Below are 16,353 nucleotides of genomic sequence, written 5' to 3'. Positions count from 1 at the left end.
GAGTCGGGAGCAGAGTTGTGTGATTTTGCTTGTAGCAAGGAGCAATTTCTGCGCAACGTCAGCGTTTTCTCTTGCCCAGAGATCACTCACGAGCAAAACACATGTTAACAGCCCATACTGTCAAGAATAAAGCAAGAATTTACCTTGTTAAAGGAATATTCCAGTATCAATACAAAGCTCAATCGACAGGTTTGTGGCATATGTACAGTTGTGCTCAAAAGTTTGCATACCCTTGGAGAATTGGTAATATATGTACCATTTTTAAAGAAAACAAGCAGGCAAAACACATTTCTTTTATTTCTTATGGGATTCATATTCAACTGTAGGTTATAACAGAATGGCACAATCATAAAACAAAACCCCAAATTCTTGCGGGTGGTATAGCTGCCCATTCGTCTTGGCAAAATGCCTTCAGGTCATGCAAAGTCTTTGGTCCTCTTGCATGAGCCGCACGTTTGAGATCTCCCAAGAGTGGCTCGATGATATTAAGGTCAGGAGACTGTGATGGCCACTCCAGAACCTTCACCTTTTTCTGCTGTAACTACTGGAGGGTCAACTTGGCCTTGTGCTTAGGGTCGTTGTCGTGCTGGAAAGTCCAAGAGCATTCCATGCGCAGCTTTCGTGCAGAAGAATGCAAATTGTCTGCCAGTATTTTCTGATAACATGCTGCATTCATCTTGCCATCAATTTTCACAAGATTCCCCGTGCCTTTAGAGCTCACACACCCCCAAAACATCAGTGAGCCACCACCATGCTTCACAGTGGGGATGGTATTCTTTTCACTATAGGCCTTGTTGACCCCTCTCCAAATATAGCGCTTATGGTTGTGTAGGGCTTTACTGGTTGTTTAGATCAGTGTTACTATCAGAAATAATTAATAATTATTTCTTTAGTTATTAATTAATATTTAAATTAATTAATTGAATCTAACTCATTAAATCCTCACACGGGGCTCCAGTAAATGTAGTGCGCTACGTTTAGGAGCGGGTTTGGTTATTAGCAATAATTAATAATTATCAAAGATAATTATTAATTATTAAAATCAATAGAACATTGATGAGAATCAATGTTAGCTTTTTTAATCCTTTAAATCAACAATTAGCAAAGATAATTGTTAATTGTTAACATTGATGAAACATTAATTAAAATTAACGCTAGCTTATTGATCATTAAAATTCAACAATCATCAAAGATAATTATCAATTATCAAAAATCAGCAGAATATTAATAAGGATTAACATTGACGGGGCACCACCCTGGAATCAGGGACTAATAACCAGATAGTATAACAGTCTCAATGTTAGATTGTTTTCTTAGGAAAATCGACATCTGAAGAATATCGATTTTCGGGAAAAAAACAATTAATGAAGGCTTAAATCCGAGCACTGACATCCCGTCAGCATGACACAGGTGTATGCAAAACAAACCAAAACACTTCTCTTTGTAATATAAACAAAGTTTATTTATGCAGTAATATCAATTAATAATTAATACAATGCAGTCAATAAACTTCCGACTTACAACTACAAACTAAACAGTGATATGATTAGATATGGAAATCAAAATAATCCTATAACACATGAGGGTGTGTGTGAGAGCGAGTGTGTGTGTGTGTGTAAGGAGGGACGCACACAAAATGGCGGACGTGACTCTCGTGGAGAGTATGTCACGCGAGACTTCCGGCCAGGGAGTATGGCCGCAAATGTGGGCGGAGAGTAACCAGTCAATGGCGTCTACCAGTTACCGCGTCTATCCGCTTGTACGATAGCTTAGGGACAAAGCTGAGCTTTATCACAAAGCTATCTACGAGCCAAAAATGTGTGCCAGAATGTTTGTGAGGGGTCGCATGTGTGTGTGTGTGTGTGTGTGTGTGGTTAGTACGAGAGAGAGAGAGAGAATTAAGTGACGGCCCCAAAGCCGATTTCGTGATCGTGGGAGAGAAAGCAGCTGTTAGTTTATCACTCAGAGACGCAATGGACGGCTCGTAAACAGTCCCGCGTTCTTTGATTCTTTAATGGATAAACTCAGTTTGCCGGTCTCACCCGCGATGGCGGAAATGCACAACAGTCCAATGAGGTTGGACCACAATACAGCGAATCAAATTCATGATAATTAATACCCTGAGTATTAATAATGACCGGACATGGTGGTCCGTAAACTGTACAAGCAAAAACCTTGGTACACGAGATTAACACACTATAATATTCTATCTCTGCCCAGATGAGTCAAGAGTCAAAGAACACGGGACTTTTACGAGCCGTCCACTGCATCTCTGAGCGATAAACTAACAGCTGCTTTCTCTCCCACGATCGCGAAATCAGCTTTAGGGCCGTCACTTTATTCTCTCTCTCTCTCGTACTAACCACACAGACACACACACACACACACACACCTTATGTGTCATAGGATTATTTTAGTTTCCTTATCTAATCATATCACTGTTTAGTTTGTAGTTGTAAATTGGAAGTTTATTGACTGCATTGTATTAATTATTAATTGATATTACTGCATAAATGAACTTTGTTATATTACAAAGAGAAGTGTTTTGGTTTGTTTTGCATACACCTGTGTCATGCTGACGGGATGTCAGTGCTCGGATTCAAGCCTTCATTCATTGTTTTTTTTTCCGAAAATCGATATTCTTGGGATGTCGATTTACCTAAGAAAACAATCTAATATTGAGACTGTTATACTATCAGGTTGTTAGTCCCTGATTCCAGGGTGGTGCCCCGTCAATGTTAATCCTTATTAATATTCTATTGATTTTTGATAATTGATAATTATCTTTGATGATTGTTGAATTTGAATGATCAATAAGCTAGTGTTAATTTTAATTAATGTTTCATCGATGTTAACAATTAATGATTATCTTTGATAATTGTTGATTTAAAGGATTAGAAAAAGCTAACATTGATTCTCATCAATGTTCTATTGATTTTAATAATTAAACCTAATCATAGCACACTACATTTAGTGGAGCCCCATATGAGGTTTTAATGAGTTAGTTTAAATATGAATTAATAACTAAAGAAATAATTAATTATTTCTGATAGTAACACTGATCTAAACAACCAGTAAAGCCCTACACTAGCCTGCTCAGTGCATCCACGTGAGAGCTAACAAACTCACTGACTATTTATACACAGACACTAATTGCAATTTAAAAAGCCACAGGTGTGGGAAATTAACCTTTAATTGCCATTTAAACCTGTGTGTGTCACCTTGTGTGTCTGTAACAAGGCCAAACATTCAAGGGTATGTAAACTTTTGATCAGCGCCATTTGGGTGATTTCTGTTATTATGATTTAAAAAGAAGCCAAACAACTATGTAATGATAAATGGCTTCATATGATCACTATCCTTAAATAAAAGACAGTTTTTTTTCATGATCAGTCATATTTTGAAAATCAATGCCAAAATTTCGCAGTTTATGCCAGGGTATGCAAACTTTTGAGCACAACTGTATGTTGATTACTACAAAAATTATTTTCCAAATAGAAAAATCTGGGGTCCAGTGAGGCACTTACAATAGAAGTGAATGGGGCCAATCCATAAATGTAAAAATATTTACTGTTTCAAAAGTGTGGCTAAAAGATGTAAACAATAATCGTGTTATTATAATTTTCTTGTGATAAAATCGCTTTCTAACCTTTATTGTGTGAAGTTATATCCAATTTTGCCACTTTGTTGCAATGACGACATAATGCTGTAAACCCTAAAACACTGGAAAAATCACTATTTAAACAACTTTTCAGCTCAAAGAATACACAAATTTTAACAGAAAAATGAATGCAAGTGCCTTTATAAACTTATAAGCTTCAGATTTTTTATTTTAAACCCTCCAAAAATTGTCCCCATTTACTTCCATTGTAAGTGCCTCACTGTATTTAGAAAAAAGAAAGAAAAGGAGGGATGAGTCGAAATTATTTTTGTGGTAATTAACATTATGCCATGAATGCTGTCTGTTGAGTTTAAGTTTGAACTGGAATATTCCTTTAAACTGTGTTAATAGACCATTAGCAGTAAGGATAAAAGAAAGATGCAATTTGTTGTTATTTTTGTAACATTTTGTAAAAGTTATTTTTTGATTTTGGTTACGATTTACATTTTTATTTACAGTATTTAGTTTCAAATTTAGATTTTGATTATTAGCTTTATATATATATATATATATATATATATATATATATATATATATATATATATATATATTTTACCTTAAAGCATATAAAATGACATTTGAAGAAAAAAATCACTTTAAATGCTGAATTGGGTAAACCTGGCAAAATTCATTAGTTTTTATAGTTTAATCTGACAAAAAAAACAAAACAAATGGGCCTTTTTTGCAGCACATTTTATTTTACACACTTTATTTTATTTTAATTTGTTGGAAAGATGTTTAATAAAACTAAATGGTTAAAGAAAATTCATGACAGAGAGGGTAAAAAATTGTTCCAAAATTTTGAAACTCCAAAATCCACATAAAAGAAGCATAAAATTAATACATATGACTCCAGTGGTTAAATCCATTTGTTCAGATGCGATATGATAGGTCTGGGTGAGAAACAGATCAATATTTAAGTCATTTTTTTGTCATAAATTCTCCTCCCTGCCCAGTAGGGGGCGATATGCATGAAGAATGTGAATCACCAAAAACCGAAGAAGGAAAATGAGACAGTGAATGTAAAGGGGAAAAAGACTGAGAAGGGAGAAGAATTTATAGTATAAAAGGACTTAAATATTAATGTGCTTCTCACACACACCTATCATATTGATTCACAATATTCGGATTTAACCACGAGAGTCATCTGGAATATTTTTATTTTGCCCTTATGTGTATTTTGGAGCTTCAAAATTCTGGCACCCATTCACTTGCATTGTATGGACCTACAGAGCTGAAATATTCTTCTAAATATCTTTCTTTGTGCAAAAGAAAGAAAGTCATATACATCTGGGATGGCATGAGGGTGAGTAAATGATGAGATAATTTTCATGTGGGTGAACTATCACTTTAAGGTTCTAATTGTTAACATTATCTAATGCATTAGGTTTCATGGACGAACAATATTTTTTCAGCAATTCTTAATTTCGGTGAGTGTTAATTTATGAAAATATAGTACAATTGGTCATTTTTAGTTCATGTTAGTTCATCATTCTTAAATTCTTAAATTATACAATATTTTCACATTTTAAAATGTATCTGTAATTATGCTGTTAAGTATTGGTTCATTGTTATTTTTTGTTAACTAATGTAGTTAAATAATGCTAACGAATACAACCTTATAGTAAAGTCTTACCAACAGTCTTTTCCTGTCAAAGTGGGCGGCTCTTGGCCGGAATAAGCTACAAGACAATTTATTTGTTATGGGTGAGCAGTATTTCGAGAAGGCAGAGGAATGGGTTCACATAAATCAGGGATGGCAAAAGAGCCTTGTTTCTCAACATTTAAAAAGAGTACATTAAATACATGGTAGTCTGAATTTGGGGTTGTGATTGTTTGTGTCAAAACACAAGGTGGAATTTAATGACATTTCACTTTTTCAGACAGTAAGAATTCCCTAGAGCAACCTTGATCATTTTCTTCCCAAAATTATTCAATTACCACACTAAAATCAGGGCTACAGTTTTAATTAGCATTAGCATTTTGAACTTACCTGAACTGTTTCTTGTTGGAAGGTCTGTTGTGTTGGGTTGAGACTTTGAAGGGTTCGAAATGCCCTGTGTGTGTCTGTGTGTATTGTCAGGTTCTATTTCCACTCTCGTTATTTCCATCCCTCCCAGACCATTGACATACTTCTGAGAGGTGCTATTAGTCAACCCATTAAGATAATTACCTCAGAGGAAACAAGACAGAGAAGGAGAAAAAGAGCCCTCCTCTGACATACAGTGCCTTGCAAAGTATTCATGATGAAATGCACACTCTTAAAAAAAGTTCACCCAAAAAAAATTAAAATTCTGTCATAATTTTCTCGCTCTCATGTCTTTCCAAACCTGTATGCCTTTCTTTTTCAATTTCTCAGTGTTTGGATGTCTCAGTAGGCATTGTTGGTTTAGTTATCAGGAGGTGGAAGCTATATCAATCCAACCAGACACTGTCTAGAAAAGGTTGTTCTTCAAAACATGAAAGAGATTTGTGAGAGAAGCCACAGAGAGGCCAACAATTACTTTGAAGGAGCCAGAGTTCCGTAGCTGAGAATAGAGTAAAAATTCAACCATATAAAGAGCTCTGCATTACACTGGACTATGTTTGTGGTGGTTGTATAAAAGAAGCCATCAATCAGAAAGAACCATGTGAAAGAATAATACTGACCCTGTTGTGATTTTGTGGTCTGGTAGAGCTTTTGACCTGCATTCAAAGCAATATACAGGTATGTGGTGCAGATCTCACCCTGCATACACCTCAAAAACACCATACCTGCAGTGAAGTATAGTTGTATAGCATCATGCTGTGGCCATTTTTGACCAGCAGGAAGGGACTGGGAATCTTGTTAAAACAGAGTGAGGAATGGATTGTGCCAAAATACAGGGAAACACTGCAGGAGAACCTGTTTTAGTGTACTGAAAAAAACGAAGCTTGCTGAAAAAGGTAGCTCAAATATTTTTTAAATATAGGGATTGAATATGTATGGACACAGAATATTTAAATTTTTTCAACAGAAAACAATGTTATAAAACTAGAGCATAATGCCATATGTTATGGTTTTAGGTAAGCTTATGTTTTAAGTTTTGGTTCTACATAAATTATTTGACGTACCAGAGCCCTTTGGTATTGTCAGGACACTCGACGCCCATCTTATATCTGTCTGCTGTGAATGAGAAACAGTTCATAAATGTAGGGCTTTACTGGTTGTTTAGATCAGTGTTACTATCAGAAATAATTATTAATTATTTCTGATAGTAACACTGATCTAAACAACCAGTAAAGCCCTACATAATGTTGGGCCTCATGTATTCAGATAGAAGACAAAGGCAGGCCTAACATAAAGCTACACCGTCTATGCCGAAATAGTCTCATGACAATTCAAAATCAGAAGATATCATACGACTTGGCTCATACAAAAGGTCAGACTTTCAAATTGATACAGTACAGTAGTTATGTCCGATTCTTGAACGAATAGTTCTTTTGAGACGATCCTCAGCAAGTAGCTGGTCGAGCCAGTTCATAAAATCGAACTGAATCGAACTTTATTTCAGGGTTGAAGACGCAAGACGCACAACTGAAGTACTTGTACTGGCTATGCAGCACGTCGAACTTTCCAACTCAAAAAGAAGTCCCATTGACTGTCGAAGTTTGCAGAGGAATACCGATGAATTGTGTTGAGACGTTAATGGCAGTAGCCGAATAAAACATTTATAAACCTACATTATTATTTTTGTATTATTTTACAAATATTTGCAAATGAAGTTCTCAAGAATTAAGTACGTATTTTGACTTGATGACGTTACTAACACAAATTATTAATAAGATATTAGTTTTCTAGTTGTTTGTATGTGATGGATAATGACAAGAAATCTGAATTTCATTAACTTATGTATCAGCAACAACATACCAATTCAATGCTACATGCAAACAACTAGTAGCCTGAGACCGAATTCCAAATGAAAGAGTTGGACTCATACAGGCTTGGTGGCTCTTTACGAGTTACTAGACCGGTTGCCAAAGAGCCTGTTCGAAATGAATGAATCAAACCTACAGGCAGAATCGGAATTCAGCTTTTTGGTCGTGTCCGACTAAAAAAGAACCGAATGAGCTGGTCCTGAGGACATGAACGAGCCTGGGGTGAAATGTATATTTCTTTGATAACAAAAAAAACATACTGAAAATATGCTTATGACTAGTTTTATTAAGTCGAGAGATGTAAATGAATTGTACTATTGTGCATTCAGATTATGTTTTAAATTGTTATAAGCTGAATCAAGATTTCTGGTGAGTTGATTTTTTGCTTTAGACACGTAGAACATTTCCGTGTTTGTGCATCAGTGTCTGTTGAGTTGCAAAACTTTAATGTAGGAAACTTATCCAAGATGTAATCTAAATTTGTCATTCATAGGCTTTTCAACATGCAGGATCTCAGAATGAAAGAGTAATGACAACAAACACCCTTATTATTACTTAATTATTACAACTTAACTTAATAAAAGGTAATAATTAGCAATATGCATTCACGTGTGGCTTTAATGGAAAATTTGAGCATGAATACCTTGACACCATAATGTTAGAATTTCGTACTAGTGATGTAATTTCGTGATGACGTAAAAGAACTGCTGAATCGGTTTTGAAACTTACTGTCCGAAAGAACCGGTTTGTGGAAATGAATCGGACTTCCCATCACTCCAATACAGTAATACATTTTTAGCTAGCCTTCTATCCAACACTTCACTTTAAGAAAGGAAATGTCAGTGAACAAATTTGGTTACTCATTCCACATTTATTTACACAATACAAATGAGTAATGTACGTCAGTATCCTCTAACACACTTTCCTTGTCTCGCTCCAAACCCTGATGTTTTCTTTCTTCCTTGGTTCACAACAAATCATGTTATGTTATGTTTGGGGTTTGGGTAAGGGGTTAAACTTTATGGTTAGGTTTAGGGTCAGGTTAGGGATTAAATTTAGGAATCGTGATCGGTCGATCGTGATAACATAGTTCGTTGGTTTGTTTATTTGTTGGTTTGTATGATTTCGCATCTCGTGCTATTATTACGATAATAGTATTTAGAAAATACTATTAGATAGTATTAGATAATACTATTGTTATTCTCATTAGAGCTGGTTGGTCTTTGCAGTGTAAAGTGGCTATAGATAATTAAATATATACAAGAAAGAAAATACCAATTACAATTCAGTTGGCAAATAAATGTACAAAAGAAGACCAATTGTAGTGCACTATACTAATATTGCAATCACAATATGTTAGATTTCAGTGGGAAATTTTTTAAGCTTTAATCTTAAATTTCTTAAAGTTTATATAAGTGGCAAAAAAGATTGCTCACGCAAGGCTGAAATGATCTACCAAGCAAAGTTTGAATGGAGTCTACACCTTAAGTGGTTCGAGCTGAATTAATTGAAGAAGATTGCGGAGGAGGAAAATAAGAGCCTTCTAATTAATTCAGAGTTTAAGCGCATAAAAATATATCATGTATCACAGAGAACACAATGTACCACTGTCTGATCAAAACATAGACACATGCACACCTCATATCTCAAGACAGTAGCATATGGAAACTGTCACAAGCTGTTTAAACATGCACAGGGGAGAGTTTCAGGGTTAGTTTTAAGGCCTGATATTACCAGTGAAACTAAAAAGCACATTTTATTACTCTTGTGCTACAGTCAGTCTCGAAAATTGAACTGAATTCGAAAAAACAGAATAAATTATCAAGATAATCAGTTTTTGGTTGATTTATGATGTTTAAACTGATTTCCACCTATCAGCCAGATCTGGAGGAAAAGATCAACCTTGAAAAAAAGGGATGATGCTTTCATTAATTATAAATACACGTTTAAAACCATGTTTGCTGACAGTTGCCGATGAATAAGGACTGCTGCTGTCTGAAATATGCATATTGTATGACATTAATGTGTAGTACTTTAGTCCACATCAAGCTGTGGGCAGATCCACAGAGATCTGAGATGTTCATCTATCGCGGTACCTCATCAGCAAAGACAGAGTTCATAGAGTTTCTCTCTCTCGCTCTCCCTCCTCTTTAACTGTTCCCCTGCGTCCCCACCTCCACATTGCTGGCTGCGGGCTGACTCAGATGTCAGAGTGCGTTATTTCGGCAGGCTGACTCTCAGTAATGTGTCTTTATCTGGGCTCTTTGTGGTGTGGGGGTTTGGTGCTGGGGGCCCCGTTGGGATTGGGGATGAGGGAGGAGGCATCGCGTCGCAATAACGAGCTCTCGTTTGGTTAATGCCTCTCCACACCTCTTCAAACCTGCATCAAATACTCACCTCCGACACCGGGACAGATATTTCACTCTGCTGAATATGCAGTTTGGATGAACTTTGTGTGTTTTTTGTCTGAAAGTGTCGCGGATATACTTTCAGTAAGCGTGTATCTGAGTTAAAAGGCACTTATTTATGTTAGGCAGGTGGTGTGTGTGCGTTCGGAGGCTGTTATGATCTGATTGACAGGGCGTGTTTCCACTTTAAAAGCTGTTAGTGCGACAGTAGGTCTGTTTTCCGGCTTCCTCTCCGCCTTCTCATCGCTCCATCTCCACCAAACATTACTGACATGATGAACATGACCTAGAAAAACCTTTATCATCTCACTCTTGTTTCACTCAGATTGTTCCTCTCTGCCTGGCACTCTCGATCTGTCATACTGTCTCAATGTCTCTACTTCTCTACATGAATCTCATGAAATCTTTCAAGAACATGTCTGGGTCATGTTTAATATATCTGGAGTGTAAATTGCACAAATGTGTGTTTTCCCTTGCAGAGAGTTTGTATGTTGGTTTCAAATACATAGTTATTTTATATTAGAATTATTTTTGTGAATTTTTCCCACCATTGTACATTTTCACCATTATTGTAATTTTGTTATGCTCTAGCTCTTGGATAAACAAGCGCAAACATAGTCAAACCATATTGTCACATTCTTTTTGGAGCAGGTTGTCAAATGTGTTTTAAATGTCACATATAGACACTTTATCAATTAGGGCTGGGAGATTAATTGAATTTTATTTTCAATTACAATTTTGGCTTCCAACGACTATGAAAACAAGATAATCGAGATAAAACGATTATTGTGCCACATTCCGTTTCGCAATGAAAATAGTCTCCTCCCCTACCCAGTAGGGCTGCTCGATTATGGCAAAAATCATAATCACGATTAATTTGGTCAATATTGAGATCAAAGTTATATAACACGAATACTCATTGACTTTGGAAACATCATGCATTTATTGAACATTTTAACAGTGGATTTCCTTGAACTTGAAATGTAAACTTCACTGGTAGGGGAGGAGGCTATTGTCATATGATAATTATTTTATGTTACGTATGGTAGTCAAATAAAGGAAAGCCTCTATCGCCATCATTTACAGCAGGGGTGCTCACACTTCTATGGAATGAGATCTACTTTTTCATCATGTTATTGCAGCAAGATCTACCACAATAAAGGCTATACATTATAACAATACCAAAATTTCAGTAATCGGTAATGAAATTTGACGATTCTCAATACCAGCTTCAAAACCACAACAAATAATAACAAACTAATTTGTTAATTAAGGAAGAATGGTTTCAATTTCTTAATTAATTATTCAAGACTAGTAAACAGTCAGTAATAAAATAAAAACAGCAATGAATATAAATAGATTGAAAATAATAGAACAAATTAAGAAAATGCAGTGCTTTTTAAAGCTTTTAACAGCAGTAGGCTATCAAGTATTCAAATAAACATTCAGAATGAAATGCAACATAAAACTAATTCTGGTCTTCACTGTATGATTATAATACATGAACACATTTTAAAGCTACTAAAGTTACTCAGTCAAGAATATTGAGTGTTTTCTCGTTTTCTTGTTATGATTGTTTAATTATTATAATGACACACTAGACAGCAGCAGGTCTATTAGCTTACATTTATACTTACAACTCTGACATATTAATACAAATGCGCTTTTTTCTCTGCTGTTTACATTCACTTTAGACATCACTCTCTGTGTTTACATGAATACCTCACCAAGACTTTTTGGTGGAATTTTGAAATGTATTTGACCATTCAGGTGCATTAACGTGAGCATGTTCAGCACTCACACATACGCCGCCTGTCAATCAAACGGCGCAGCTGTTACTAGATCGCTAGCGAATTATAAAATGACATGCACTGGATTACTTTCAACAGCAGAATAAGAATATGAACTTTCTAATAAGTGACACAGGCCTAGGCTATCACAAATATAGCCAGTTATTTTTTCATTATTGACATTTTAATCAGTCTGTTTGTCCATCGGGTAATTAAAATTTTCTTTCACTTGCCCCTTCAAAAATCCACTTGTCCTGGACAAGCGTTAATGTCGAGCCCTGATTATATATTGTATTCAACATTCTCTGATAACAATTTTTTCTTCTGCAGTATAGCTCCTAAAGTAAATGTACGATGTTTTAGGTATTATTTGGGAATTAAGCCAAAAAAGACTAATCCAAAAAGTATATTGTTCCAGTGTATAATGGGCTAAGACTACACTCTCTCACCTTTATGTTCACTTCGATCCATCTTTAACTCACAAAAAATAAACTTTCTCTTCTTAATAGAGCTGCGTATCGCCGATTTTCTTCATGATAAGATACACACAGTGAACAAGACACATATATCATGATTCACGTCATCGTGAGCCATCACGTTATAATCTAGCTGCTGCAAATGTTTGCGAGTGACGAGCATTCCTATGCCAGAGTGTGCATCAGGCGGGAGAAGATTCAATCTCTTCCCTGGTCACTTCACGCAACTCATAGAAGTAGAGCTGACCGCACAGAGAAATGCCAGTTTCGGAGTTTACTTTCATAACCCACTTCCTTATCATTTGAACTTTAATAAAGGATGATTTAAAGATATAACGCAGGGGTTTTTCATTGCGAAATGGAATGCGGCACAATAATCGTTTTATCTCGATTACCTTGTTTTCATAATCGTTGGAAGCCAAAGTCGTAACTGAAAATAAAATTCAAATAATTACCCAGCCCTACTACCCAGTGCAGTTTACATTTCAAGTTCAAGGAAATCATGTTAAATAGTAATCTTGTTAAATAATCGTGATCCCAATATTGACCAAAATAATCGTGGATATGATTTTTGCCATAATCGAGCAGCCCTAACATCAGTTACAATATCTGTTGGCAAAAAGAATGTTTTTATATTTTTGAACGTTACCTTTTTTATTTTTGTTGTTTCATGAATGGTGTTGTGCCTAATAATTTTTTTCCTGTTGACGGGGGAACGTGTCCCCCTAATGTACACAGGAAATGCCACTTGTTTAAAAGCAGTTTCCACTGTGACAACTTACCCCATATAGTGTGACAACATGCCTCGCTATTTAGGCAAGTTCTATAGATTTTTGGATCTAAGACTTTAAGGTAGGGCTGCACGAATATGACAAAAATCATAATTGTCGATTATTGCCCTTGATATTGTTATCATGGTTATTTGATTAAATTACTGTGATATGACTAAGCTAAGAAAACGGCTTCCAGGTTCTTCAGAACAGCAGGTTATGGGCTGCACTGCAGTTTCTTTTAAGCATTACATACTGTAATAATGTTTGTTAATGTTACTAAAGGTTATTATAAAGGTATATCTATGTTTACAATGAAGAAATATATGTAGGTTCTTTTTGAACTATTGACAAAACCATTGCTAATTTCAGTCAATATGCCTGTGTGTCATGTATCATGTTGATGTATTCACACATTTACACATTTAACACACTTCCAAAGCCTGAAAAAATGTGGCATAAAAATAAAAAACTACTGCCAGACATGCAATATGTGTCTTTACTGCTTAAATTATTGGCCCACATACAGTAAATTATAATATTTGACATATTCAATAGTCAAACTGAACAGCCGATTTAGATTGAAGTTCCTTACTGCATTTAAGATCCTGTATTGTGATCTTGTTCACATAAGATCATCGTTAGATTATGTTTGGCTTCAAATCTGCCACAGTTGTTGCACTTTGGAAGGTAAGATCGGCCAGTTTGCGAGTTTGTGTGATTCGTTAATATTTCAATCTACCAACAGCAGTTGTGGGTCAAATAGGTATTTATTTGAGCAGACGCGATAACAAAGAAGATGGTCCATGAAATATGACGTTCAAGACTTTTTCTATGTCCAAAACTTCAAAAAAAGCCACTTTATAGCTGTTTAATACATAAATACAACTGTTTTTATTTTTTAATAATTGTACATAAAAATTGAGCAATGCAACAGTATTCAAACTCTCCCATTATAATGACTGAAGCCGTCACTCACCGTTTGAGACCTGCACTTCAGTGCGAGCTCACTGACACAGAGTTCTGCACACACAAATGCTCACATAATAAATATAGCTGTTTAAACAACACAATAAATCAGTTATTTAGACTGTCTGTACCTTGATTATAATGGTCGGGATCATTTTAGTTTTGTTGCGTTGCTCGTTTACGATTTGTTTACCTATGGCAAATAAAACAGCGCGAAATAATTAAAAATTGCTCACCTTTGTTCTACAGTTTCTTTTCGAGTGTCAGATGATGTTTCTTTAACACAAATTTTCGTGTGCCATCGAAAACAGAGATGGAACATACTGTAAGCAAGCATCTGGCGTCAGACTATTTAAAACTTGCGCATAAGGATTGGTTGTCATGACTGATTGGTCTGAAGACTCTCTGCGTCTCTGATTGGCCATTGTCATTTCATTGCTCAACGCACATGTCCGGGATTGTTTAGAAACTTAACCGCTGTAAAAACATGTTCTAAATAGAAACCATTAATACAACAGAAGTAGACTTAAATTGAATAATCGTCCGTTTTCACGATTACATAATCGTGACAGCCATAATCATAATCGCGATTAGTTTTTAGATTAATTGTGCAGCGCTACTTTAAGGTATGTGTTAAAAAGAAATTGACTCATAAAAATAAACCTAACCTGAGAAATATTCACTGAAGTAATTACTACCCTTGTTTACCTTATATTATTTAAATTGTATCATGGTAGTGCTTTAATTTATGCTAATAAAAAATAAAGAATCGTACAATATTTTTTACAATAACATTGAGAATGTAAAGAGAATCACCATTAAGCATAAAGATAATACTGTGTGTGTGTGTGTGTATATATATATATATATATATATAACTAAAAAGTATAAAGTTTGGACGCATTATCGCAATGAGAATGAATATGTTTCACCTAACTACTCTCTCTTATTTCCCCTCATATTAAATCCCTCTTAATTTAGACTGTGGCCTCTCACCTCACTCATCCCCTGTCCTTCACTCCCAGGTTCTGTTCAGTCATCACATCTCCATCCTTTTCTTTCTGTCTTTCTCCCTCTATTATCTAAGTCCGTTTTAGATCATTAATTCTTAATGTTGCCCTCAAAAAAAGGTGTCCATTAAAGGCAGCCCTGAAAATACATAACACAGGGATTCACTTGAATATAGCTGTAGTTTCTGTCATTATTAAACCATGCTTACAAGACCCTGACAGAGCCTCAGCCGCATTAGTGGACCTGTTGGATGTCTCAATCCACTCTCTAGTTCAGTATTCCGTGCACTGGCCAGGGAAAAACATTCCAGTGCGCTGTAGTGTTCGCTCTCCAAAAATTCCCAGAAAGCACCGTAAAAGCATCAGTTGCTCACTACATTCAATTACCAAAAATGTTGTCATGTTTTCTTTGGTCTTTCAAGTTGTTCAAGGATGAGTGCAAGTGTAAATTTAAAGACAAAGCCTTATTTTTCTGTCTTTAAAAGGATTTTTTTTTTTTTTTTGTAGTTATCTTTCATCCACAATGTGCATGAAAGGGAAACAATCCTGCAAACATTTATGCTGAATATTAAACATTAAAAAGATCCAAAAGACTCCTCTTTTTTTATTTACGTTTTTTTTTATTAATTTTTGTTTGTGTTCTGCTATATTGTACTGAAGTACTAATATTTATATTGTAAACATTTTGTGCCTATTTTGTTTTTATTTAATGTCTGAATGGCATTTTAAATGTATGTTATCTGTTTTGCTTGATAAAAACATTGTAGGACAACGCATATTTCATAATGGCACTGTACAATAAAGATGGAGTGTTATACAGCTATATTGCTGATAATTGCCAGCTATGTTTTAATGCATGACCTCATAGTTAATTTATTCATCAGTGTCCCACTTTATAGGGCCCTAAAATTGTGTTCATGATATACTGATTCGCATCATAGGGAACTAGGGAGTGGAATGTGACACAACCGCTCTCTTTTTTCTGTCTCTCTCTGCAGGGAGCAGCAGATCTGGACAGCTCGGTTAACTAGGAGTTATGTCTTGTTTCATTAGTTGTGGCTGAATTTATTACTCCGGTGGTGAATTTATGACCTTGTTAAAGTAATAGTTTGGTATTTTGCTGTTGTAATTGTAGAAGAGTCTGAATGATGTCCATGTTACTGTTCGGTTCTTCTGTGCACTGCAGGGGTGGCAGTTTTGTGCACTGTCTGGTCGCTTCTGCACAGAGCTGAATTGGACAGTTATTATAGCAGGAAAGCCCGGTATGTGTGTGTTGTGTGTGTGTGTGTGTGTGTGTGTGTGTGTGTGTGTGTGTGTGCTTGTGAAAGGATGTCAGACAGGATTATCTGTTAATACCTGTCAATTGCTCATC

The 16,353-nt window shown here is 35.5% G+C and overlaps 1 protein-coding gene across 1 annotated transcript in view; it reads left to right on the top strand.

Annotated features, from left to right (window-relative positions):
* Positions 1 to 16,353, top strand: part of LOC127432999 (ephrin-B3-like) — a 58,019-nt gene that overhangs the window by 23,678 nt on the left and 17,988 nt on the right. The window lies entirely within an intron of this gene.

This window comes from Myxocyprinus asiaticus, chromosome 42, assembly GCF_019703515.2.
Source record: "Myxocyprinus asiaticus isolate MX2 ecotype Aquarium Trade chromosome 42, UBuf_Myxa_2, whole genome shotgun sequence".
Taxonomy (NCBI): Eukaryota; Metazoa; Chordata; class Actinopteri; order Cypriniformes; family Catostomidae; genus Myxocyprinus; species Myxocyprinus asiaticus.
The sequence above is the reverse complement of the archived record's forward strand: the minus strand, read 5'-3'. Positions and strand labels throughout refer to the sequence as shown.